The sequence below is a fragment of the Nannospalax galili genome, unplaced genomic scaffold (assembly GCF_000622305.1).
Source record: "Nannospalax galili isolate Female #2095 unplaced genomic scaffold, S.galili_v1.0 scaffold324, whole genome shotgun sequence".
Classification (NCBI taxonomy): Eukaryota; Metazoa; Chordata; class Mammalia; order Rodentia; family Spalacidae; genus Nannospalax; species Nannospalax galili.
Window position 1 is genome coordinate 5,824,593 of NW_008353027.1, and position 11,092 is coordinate 5,835,684.

Genomic DNA, 11,092 nt, shown 5'->3' on the forward strand with positions numbered 1-11,092 from the left:
AGGACATAAAGTTAATTTATCTGATCTTGATGCTTTGTTTATTTATTTTTATGTGCATGAGTATTTTGTCTGCATGTATGTAAGTGCACCCATGCATGCAATGCCTAAGGAGGTGACAAGAGGGTGTTGGATCCCCTGGAACTGGAGTTACAGTTATGGAGGTTGTTAGCCACCACATGGGTTCTGGGAACTGAATCCAGGTCCTCTGGAAAAGCAGCAAGTGCTCTTAACTGCTGAGCCATCTCTCCAGCCCTGATACTGGTGCTTTCCATCCTGGTTTAGTAGGCTGCAGAAAATCCAGCCTCATAAAGAAGCTGTGGGATTAGCTGGGAGTGACCTCCTGGGCATCCATACTTGACATTCTCATTGCTTTCTGCCGTGGCTGTGCTTTACTTTGGATCAGAATGTCCCTCAGAGGTTCAAGTGTAAAGGCTTGGTCCCCAATACAGCAATGTTTAGGGAGAAGCGCTTTTGGGAAGTGAATGGATCATTGATGGATGAGATCATTAATGAATTCATAATCTATTGATGAGTTCATACTTGCATGGGAGGTGGTGGAAACTATAGGAGATGGGGCCTTGATGAAGAAACTAGGCCATTAAGGGGCATGTCCTTTGAGGGGTGATCTTATCCCAGGTCCCTCCACCCATCCCTCTGTTTCCTTCCCTCTCACTGTTTCCTTTCCACATGAGGTGAGCCCTGCTGCTTCACCATATGTTCCCTACCATGATTTTCTGCCTCACCTTACCCCTCAGCAGCAATAGAACCATGACTGTGGACTGAAAACTCCGAGACCATGAGACAAAATAAATCCCCCTTTGAATTATTTTTCCTTAGATATTTTGCCATAGCAAGGGAAAGTAGACTAGCATAGGCTGATTTGGGCAGAGTCTTGTAGGCTCAGAATGTAAAAGAACCCAGAGAGGCATTGCTCTTGCCTTTAACACCATCGCAGCCTCTACCTAAAGTTGAAATCTTGCAAATACAATATACCTGAGCATTACCTTTGTTGTTAGTCAAGAATTTGGTGATGATAGAAGGATATTCCTGGAAGTTGATTGGGTATAGAGAAACCCAATAGAGAAGTCCAAAGAAAGAACTCTTGTCTGGGTACATAGCTCTGATAGAGTACTTGCCTACTGAGAACAAAACTCTGGGTCAGATCTCTTATGCCACAAAAAAGAAAAGGAATCTTAAGCATCATCAGCTAATACACAGAGGCATGTTCTCCCAGAGCACACAAATGTGCAATTCCACAGCCACTTTCTATTCACAACTATGATCACCCACTCCTAATGTTAAAGCCATGTTGCTGGTAACACAAACACTTGCTGTTTGTAAGTGCATCCTTGCAACTCATGTCATTGCATGTGGCCCTATGAAGCAGGCTCTACAACTACATCCAATTCTTTCAGGAAGAAAAGAGAGCATAGTAAGAAGAAACAAGACCAGCCTATATGTGGGAAGCAGGTCTCTCTGTTTTTATTTGTTGTTGTTTGCCTTGGGGTTTTTTTTGTTTGTTTTGAGATCGGATCTTACCAGGTGCCCTAGGCTGGCCTCCAACTTAATTTCCTTCTGCCTCCCAAGTGATGGGATTACTTACAGATGTAGGTGGCCACACCTAGCTTTTGAGGCAAGTCTGGACTATAGGTTGTCTATCTCAGGACAGAGGTGTGCAGCTTTGGGTCCACTCACATCCTGCTCCCTGCACCTGATCGATTCCTTCCACTTACCACTGTGCTCTTCTGGAAACTTGGCTCCCCACCCAATCAGACATGCATGTGAATGTCTTAATCCCAACTGTGGGCAGGTCTTAAGGATTTCACTCAGAAGGCTCCTCCATAACTGTGCAGACTAATGAATGCTGACAACTACTAGGAAAAGAGGCCATAGGCCCTGTTCCAGGAGTACCTGAGTATTCAGCTCCAGCCAAGCCAAGCCACCCCATTAAGGAATTAAAATAGTAAGGATGAGACAATCTGGGAAGACTTTGAAGGTCATACTAACTTACCTGGACTTTTATAAGCAATTTTTGTGATTATATTATTAATATAATCAATAAGGAAAAGGAGAGGAAAAAGGACAAAATTTTGAGTTCAAGTTCATTCACTCAGGCTGTCTGTGCCTGCAGAAGATAAGTTCCAACACTAGAGATGAGGGCAACATTGGAGTGTCAGCTCCAGAAACCCTCCTCCAAAACATGAGTGGAGCCGGGCGTGGTGGTGCCCACCTTTAATCTCAGCGCTTAGGAGGCAGAGACAGGTGGATCTCTGTGAGTTTGAGGCCAGCCTTATCTATATAGTGGTTTCCAGGCCAGTCAGAGCTACATAGTGAGGCTCTGTCTTTGTCTCAAAAATAAAAAACGTGAATGGAGGTAGGAAGAGATCTGTGAACTGTGTGTTGTAGCCACTGTGACCCAGTCCCACCTGTAAATGTGGCACAAAGGGGTCCTAAATTGGAATCTGACAGGGAGAGAGAATAAGAAAAAGAGAGTGCTCAAGGTCAACCTGGACTATGTGAAACCCTGTTTCAAAAAAAAACGAAGAAAAAAAAAAGGAAAGAGAATTGAAAGAAGACACAGGATAGGGTCACAGAGGGAGAACTGATTACTAGGTTTCACCTTTTTTGTTTTGTTTTTGGGTGTTTCTCTTTGAGACGGGTTCATTCTGTAGCCCAAACTATCCTGGAACTCACTACGCAGCCCAAGCCAACCGTAAATTCGTGGCGATCCTTCTGCCTGAGTGTGATGAGTATGCTATGCCCAGAACATAGATGAGCATGTTTGTGTCTTTCCACAATGTCAGAATTTACTGAATAACAACAAATTCACAAGTTCAGTGGTTTCAGTGTAAGCAGTCGGTCATATTATCCTGCCCTTGGTAATCCAGTCAAGGCAAATTCTGGTTCTTGTATTCCAATTTTAAATTACTAATATTAACTCTCATATTACACAGCATGGAGTAAATAAATCTATATCTCTGTAAGCATATATATGGTTTACAGAATGAATACAAGTTAAGAGGCATCAGCAGAGTTCAGTTTCAGAAGTAGGCTGAGAGAGTGTGCATTGATGAGATAATGAACTAGACCAGTGCAAGGAGAGAGCTGCTGCTGGAGCTGCTGGACTCAGGGTGTGAGAGGGAGGCTGCAGAGTGCAGCTGTGAGGTGAAAGGCCAAACTGGAGTCTGAGAACAGATTATGGGTTCAGATCCAGATACGCGAACAGGTGGATGAGCAGGTAGTCAAGGAGGTTATGTCAATAGCAGGAGATGGAGCCAAAGCTCCAAAGCTCCATGAATAGTCAAGGAGTCCTCTGCTTGTCAGTCCTTGATGCACACACTAGGTATCAGCTGACAGGTTGTTGTGGGGCCATGCCTCACAGTGTAGATGTCCACCACTTTAATGGGGTCCAGGTGAGAGAGTTATAGCCTTTTCTTGGTCTGGTATATCAAATAAGTTCTTTTGCATGGTTTCCCAATGTGGTTTTAATACACTCATGTGCCCCCAGAGTTTCAATTCACCCTAATAAATTTATAGGGCGGCTCCCCTTTTGTTCCCAGAATAAGTCATTTATCAGTTCATGCTGGATGGGTGGTACCTGAGTACCATTTACCCTAAATCTCCTGGTGTGGGGTTTTCTGAAGTCTGACCAGTCCCCGGTCCCTGATATTGGCCCTCAGTGGGTAAGAAGGGACCAGGCTCTCATCCTGTGATGGAGGGAAAAATAAATGCTACCATTTGTTCGTAATAGCTCTTACATTTGGGACTGCTATGAATTCCTTCTGACCTAGAGCATCTGAAATCAAGCCCTTGAAGGTTTATTGATGAATACTAAACCATTTTTAACTCTGGTGATTAATGTAGCTATAAATAAGCTTGGAAAGAAAAATATTGAGTATAATTTATCATCTAAAGAAATGAAAGTACAGAACTTGGGATAAGATAATATTCCTTTAAAAACTTGTTTTGGTTCAGAGTATGCCCTTAACTACCTTTGTGACCTTGGCTAAGTCACTTCACTAGACACCTCAGAGTGAGGTATATTTGTTTTTGTCTATAGAAAGATATAATATTACACACCTTATTTCCTTTAAGGGAGTCCATGAAGGTCAAATCGGATTGCATTAAAATAGTTACAATTTTAATTACTTGAATTTGCATAGTACTTTATCACCCACAAAACATTTCTGCATATATTATTCCATTTGCATGACAGAGCAATGGAAAGTTACACAGTGGTCTGAAAGGGAGACAACAGGGTTAGGTACTGACTCCATTTCTCTCTGCTTCAGTGGTTTATCAGTAAAAGGGGCTGGTGGCAGTTTCTAGCTCTTAGTTGTGGAGAGTGGATTATATCAGATGCTGTATAAGAAACTGTTGGCTCGGGGCTGGAGCAATGGTTCAGTGGTTAAGAGCACTGACTGTTCTTGCAGGAGACCCAGGTTCAATTCCCAGCACCCACATGGTGCTAGAAACCGTCCATAACTCCAGTTCCAGGGAATCCAACACCATGCTTCTCGGGCATTGCATGACACGGGTGCACTTATACACTAGCAGGCTTAACACTTATACACATAAAATAAATAAAGGATTTAAAAAAAAACTGTTGGTTCAAGGCTTACACAGAGAAATACTCAACATAATTCACTTTGTTCAGTTTTATCGGCAAAGTCACCTCCTAAAGGCCTTTCCAGGCCTTTCTGCCTGAAATAGTCACCTCCCTCCTCCATTACTTCCTCATCCTCTGTCCTGATTTATTTTGCTGGGTTTCACTTATCCTGATATCATATCTACTTTATTTGCTCACTGTCTTATGCACAAGAATCAAATCTCTGTGAAGACAGATTTTTGTCTCCTCTAGTTATCTGTCTCTGCAGCATCTGGACCAAAATAGACGTTCAACAGATATTTGCTGAAATGAAGTTTTCTGTTATAACTGCTACTCTCACTGTCTGGCCCCCACGACACCGCCACTTTAGCTTAGACTCTTCTGCATTGTTTTCAGCCAGGCGCAGTGGCTGGCACACATCTGTAGTACCAGCAGCTTGGGAGGCAAGAAGATTCCTGGGGTAGACAGGTTGCGTCAATCTTCCAGAGAATTTCCATTTTCTAGTGTGGAGTTTTACCAGCAGGTGGCAATCAAGGAACACAAAATGGGAGCTTTCCCCATTCAACAAGATTTTTGCAAATGAGGTAAAAATTTAAGGTAAGCAGCCCACTGAATTCTGAGTGTTTAAAACAAGTTCTTCACAAAAATCACAATTTCATATGCTCTACGCCAGCATGCCTTCTACCAGTTAATGAAAAAAATGTGTAGCTGAAAGAGAGAGTGCCTTAAATTCTTTATGTAGTCAAATAGACACTTTGCTTAGGCAATGTGCAAACAGATCTGGGTATGGTGACTCATACCTCTAATTCCAGCACTAGGGAGTCTGAGAGAGGAGAATTGCCGCAAGTTTGAAGACAACCTGGGCTACATGGTAAATTCAAGACTATCTTGGGTTACATAGTGAGAACCTGTCTCAAAAACCAAACCAAACAAAAAAAAAAAAAAAAAAAAACACATAGAAATCCTCAACTAAATTTAAAAAAAAAATTTTATTTCCTTTTTAAATTTTTACTATTTTATGCGTATGAGTGTGCTGCCTGTATATATGTAAGTGCACCCTGTGGAGGTCAGAAGAGGGTTTTGGATCCCCTGGAACTGGAGTTACAGGTGGTTGTTAGCCTCCATGTGGGCTCTGTGAATTGAACCCAGGTCCTCTGCAAGAGCAACCAGTGCTCTTAATGGTTGAGCCATCTCTCCAACCCTAAAATTAATTTTTAAGTTATCATTCAAAGTAATGGTTTTCACTATGACACACAAGTCGTTATGCTTTCTGCTAATTCAGGTTTTTGCCCACACCCTCCCCTGTGCCCCCTCACCCCTCACCCCTTGCTTCCCCTAGACAGTCCTTCTGCTTTCGTATGTATGTATTCCATGACCCAGCCTTTCCTCCACCTTTAAGACTGTTTCACCCTCATGAGCCAGGCATTGTGGCACACACCTTTAATCCCAGCACTTGGGAGGCAGAGGCAGACAGATCTCTATGAGTTCAAAGCCAGCCTGGTCTACATAGTGAGCTCCAGGCTAGCTGGGGGCTACAGGAAGACCCTGCCTCAAAAAAAAAAAAAGACTGCTTCATCCCCTCTCATGATCCCCTTTCTAGTTTTGTGACCTACACATGCACACACACAAAACATGCAATGTTGTGTCTTTCTGAGTCTGGCTTATTGCACTCAACTAAAAAAAAGTGATCCTTTATAGGAAGAGTACTGTGTCACAAAAGCCAGAGAAGCAAACAGAGTCAGCAGAACCATGTGGCAGAGCAAAGCAACCATGGTCTTCTCAGTAACCATGCCACTACCAGAGCACACGTCCTGTTTTTGGTTTAGGGTCTGGGCACTCTTGTGGTAAGGTCTGCTTGTTCAAAAGCATTCTCCCCGGTATAAGAACAGAAGTGGGATGTTTAGAATCAAAAGAACTTGTATCAGTGACAAGGCAGATTATACAAATTCCCTTGGATTCCCACTGCACTTGTACAGAACTCAGTCCTGGTTCATGAGATGCTTAGGAGGCATCAGTGAGGAGCATGTGCGCCAAGCTCCTCAAGGCAGCTGGCAGAGAGCTCAGAATGGCTTTATTTTATGCAACTTTATTTATTTTATTGTGGTGTTATAGATAGAACCCAGGGCCTCATGGAGGCTAGGTATATACTCTGCTCTAGCCAAAGAAATTTTTTAAAAAATTTATTTATTATTTTTATTTTATGTGTATGAATGTATTGTTTGCATGTAAGTGCACTTGTGTCATGTAATGCCCATGGAGGTCATAAGAGAGTGTCAGATTCCCCTGGAATTGTTGTAGACAGTTGTTAGTCACCATGTGGCTGCTGAGACTCGAACCCAGTTCTTCCACAAGAGTAGCCAATGCCCTTAACTGCTGAGCCATCTCTCCAGCCCCTCTAGCCAAAGAAATTTTATTTTTGTATTTTTTCCTTGCCAACACTCAAAGGTATCCTGACAATGAGAAGGCTGAGAAGAAACTTCTGCCCAACTGGGACTGTACCTGGTCAGACTGACCCAGAATCTAAGTTAGAAAGTCTGAAAGAAAACGTGTTGCCAGGCATGGTGGCACATGCCTTTAGTCCCAGCACTCCAGAGGAAGGAGCAGGCAGATCTCTGTGAGTTCAACGCAGCCTGGTCTACATAGTGAGATCCAGGCCAGCCAGGGCTACATAATGAGATCCTGTCTCCAAACACACACACACACACACACACACACACACACACACACACACACACACACACACCTCTCAGAGAGAGAGAGAGGATTTTCTTTAGGCTTTCCCCTCCCATTGCTATTGCAGCAGAGAACATGCTTGAGAATCAGTCACAGGGAGTGGGAGTCACCGGTGAGGAGATACATTTGTCCTTGGAGCTACTGGACCCACACTGGGCAGACATTGTGCAAAAGAAGTTAGCAGAAAACACACATAAGCAGGAACATCCTTGAAACATCCTCTATCCTTGAAAACAGGTTTTAGCAAGAAGGACAAAGCCGCAGGGAACTGATTTAGGAAGTATTCACGAAGGGAATGACGGCCGAGGATATTTTTAAAGTAGGAGAAAAGATATAACTTAGGAGAAAGAAAGAAAAGTGGTGGGGAAAGCTGACAAAGGGGAGTGGTGGGGCAGGCGGAGGAGGGAGGTGGATGTGGAGCAGATCTGCAGGGCAGCAGGGAGGCCATGCTGAGGGCCTGTGAAAAAGGCAGTGAGGTGTGGGGGCAGGGAAGCAGCTAATTGGTAGAGACCCTTGAAGCCCATGATTAGGAGTTTTAATTTAATTCAAGAGGCAATTGGAGCTCTTGTAGACTTCTAAGAAGGGGAGCGATATGATCAAAATGGTGCTTGAAGACAGTGGTTCTCGCAGTTGTAAACCGAGCAGATTAAGAAGGAGGCTGTGGGACCGCAAAACTGGGCTCAGTCTATTTCCTCAATCCAGGAGTAAGAGAGACAGGGCCTAGGGCAGGGTTCTGGGGTGAGGTGAAAGGAGTTGAGCTGCAGTACATTTAAAAAATAAATATTCAGCCAGGCGTGGTGGCACACACCTTTAATCCCAGCACTTGGGAGGCAGAGGCAGGCTGATCTTTGAGTTCAAGGCCAGCCTGGTCTACATAGTGAGTTCCAGGACAGCTGGGACTACAGGGAGACCCTGTCTCAAAAAGACAAACTAAATAAATAAATTTAAAAAATAAATATTCATTCATTCTTTTTATAATATTATGAGATAAGTGCTGTGGCCACCAGATTAAACAAGTTTGAGAGACCACCAGGAGAAGCACTCAAGTAAGGGAAGAAGGGACACAGGTGATCAGTTTTGTTTGGTATGTTGGTTTTAGATTTTAATTTTTGTTTTTTTTTTTTGAGATGGGGTCTTATTATGTAGCCCTGGCTGGCCTAAAACTCACCCTGTAGACCAGACTGGAGTCAAATTTTATAGTAATACTCCTGCCTCTATCTCCTGAGTGCTGGGGTTCCAAGTGTGAATGACTGTACTCAGTTTAGGTAGGGTTTGAGCTGGGAAATTAGTGAAGGAGCCAATATAAACAGAGGGAAAAGCCTTAGAGAGAAATGATTTTACAGGAGTAGTGCTGTGGAAGAAGCAGAAGCATGGTTCCAGGAGAGGCCTAAGTAAGGTAGCACAGACCGGGGGGTGGGGGTGGGGTCCTCTAGTGTGCAATACAGAGAATGGACTTTGCTCTAGGGCCAGTAGAAAACCATAAGACAGAGGTGATTCGCCTTTCGCTGGGAATCAGGGAGATGTTGCCACAGTCTAAGGGAGATTGGAAAGTAAACATGAAAGCCAGGCAAGGTGGCACATGCCTGTGATCCCAGCATTCAGGAGGCGGTCACAGGAATGTTGCCACAAGTTCGAATTCAGTTTCCTTTATTTAGTGAGCTCCAGGCTAGCCAGGATGTGCAAGACCTTGTCTTAACAACAACAAAGAGTAGAAGGGAGGGGCTGGACAGATGGCTCAGCGGTTAAGAACACTGGCTGCTCTTGCAGAAGACCTGGGTTTGAATCCCAGTACCCACATGTCTGTAACTCCAGTTCCAGGGGGATCCCACGGCCTCTTCTGTCTTCCTCCGACATTGCATGACAGGGGTGCACTTACCTACATGCAGGCAATATACACATACACATAAAATAAAATAAATAAAATAAAAGTGGAAGGAAACAAAGAGGACTAATGGGAAGGGTGAGGACTGAAAGAGGAGAGAGCAGCAAAGAACATGGCACGAAAACTGCCTTAGGTAACCCAGTGTGCTGGAGAGCTTTAGTTGTCAGCTTGACACACTTAGGTTGAGGGAGCCTCAGTTGAGGGATTGTCTTCATTGGACTGGCCTATGGCCATGTCTGTAGGGTATCTTCTTGATTTTTGAGTGATGTGGCAGGGCCCAGCCCACTGCAGGTGGTGCCACCCCCAGGCAGGAGAAAAATCATTTCTCCCTTAGACTGTGGCAACATTTCCATCCTAATCACCATTACCTCCACTCCTCTTCCCCCCATCATAGCCAATGGATTTTTCTAAGGTTCTGTATTGTATAAGAAAGCAGGTTGAGCAGGGACCAGGGGAGCAAGTCAGTAAGCAGCATTCCTCCATGGCCTGTGCTTCAGCTCCTGCCTCCGGGTTCCTGCCCTGAGTTCCTACCTTGGGCTCCCTGATGAATTGTGACCTGGGAGATGTAAGACAAATAAACCCTTCCTTCCTCAAGTTGGTACTGGTCAGAGTGTTTTGTCACAGCAATTGAAGGCAAACTAGAACACCCAGTATGATATAAAGTATTTTGGGTTTTTAAAAATTATTTATTTAATAACCACGTACTTAGAAGAAGCATTTCATTACATCAGCATTGACATATTCAATAACAATTTTCTGAGCTAAGACGCATCTCTTACAAAATCGGCTGTACATTTTCAGGTTTATAGTTGAATTATTTCAGTTATACAATATTGTATTCAGTATAAACCCTATAAAACATAAAATTAAATGAGGTTTTAACCTTTAAAAAAGATCTCGATTTCATTATTAAAATAGAGTTTCATACAGAAAACTTCATTTTTAATGCAATTGACATTAAGATGTTTGCACATGCATTTCTAATCTCTATATATCAGATTATTACTAGTCACAGTCAGTTACTTTCTGAGCTCCTTGGCATCTGAACATGGATATAAAGTCATCAAGTAGATTTCAATGATAATGCTTTTCACATCTACTAATTATTAAGGAGCAATTTTTTTGTTTTGAAGAATTATTATTTTTTAATCATATATTTTTTAAAAATTTTAATAACTACATGATTAGAAGCTTTGCACTACAGCTTTAACATATTCAGTAACACACTCCAGAGCACTTGATATCTCCTGGGAGAGGGAAAATGTTTTCTTTAAAGGGGTAACACCGGGTATGTTGACCAGACTCCACGAGATGGACCTACACTCTTAACCTTTAAAAACAATCTCCATTTCATTTTAGAATACACTGTTCCTTGCAGAAAGACTTGTTTTTCCTATTAACACTGAGATGTTGGCGCTTGCATCTCTAATCTATATGTATCTGATTATTACTAGTCATAATCGGTTGTACTTGGATCCTGGGCGCCTGTGTATGTCTATAAAGTCATCGGGCAGATCTCAATGGTAATGTTTATCACCTCTACTAATTAGCATGACATAAATTTCCATGCTTCCTCCTCAAATATAATACATTTTTTAAAAATTTGTTGATTTTTTTGTGTGTGTGTATATCACACAGAACATTCCAAGCCATCTCATTCGACTATACACCCACTTCCCAGATAGCACCCTCCCATAGCCTCCCTACCCCCACTAGAGCCCTTATACTCTGATATCCCTGCTACTGTTTGCTGTGTTAATCAGCACCCCCAGCCATTCCCTACTACTTGCCGTTCTGGTGAATCTAGTCAGCCTATCGAGAGGTCTTTGTTTTAGGAGGGTCAGCTGTTCCTCATCTAGTGGTAATCA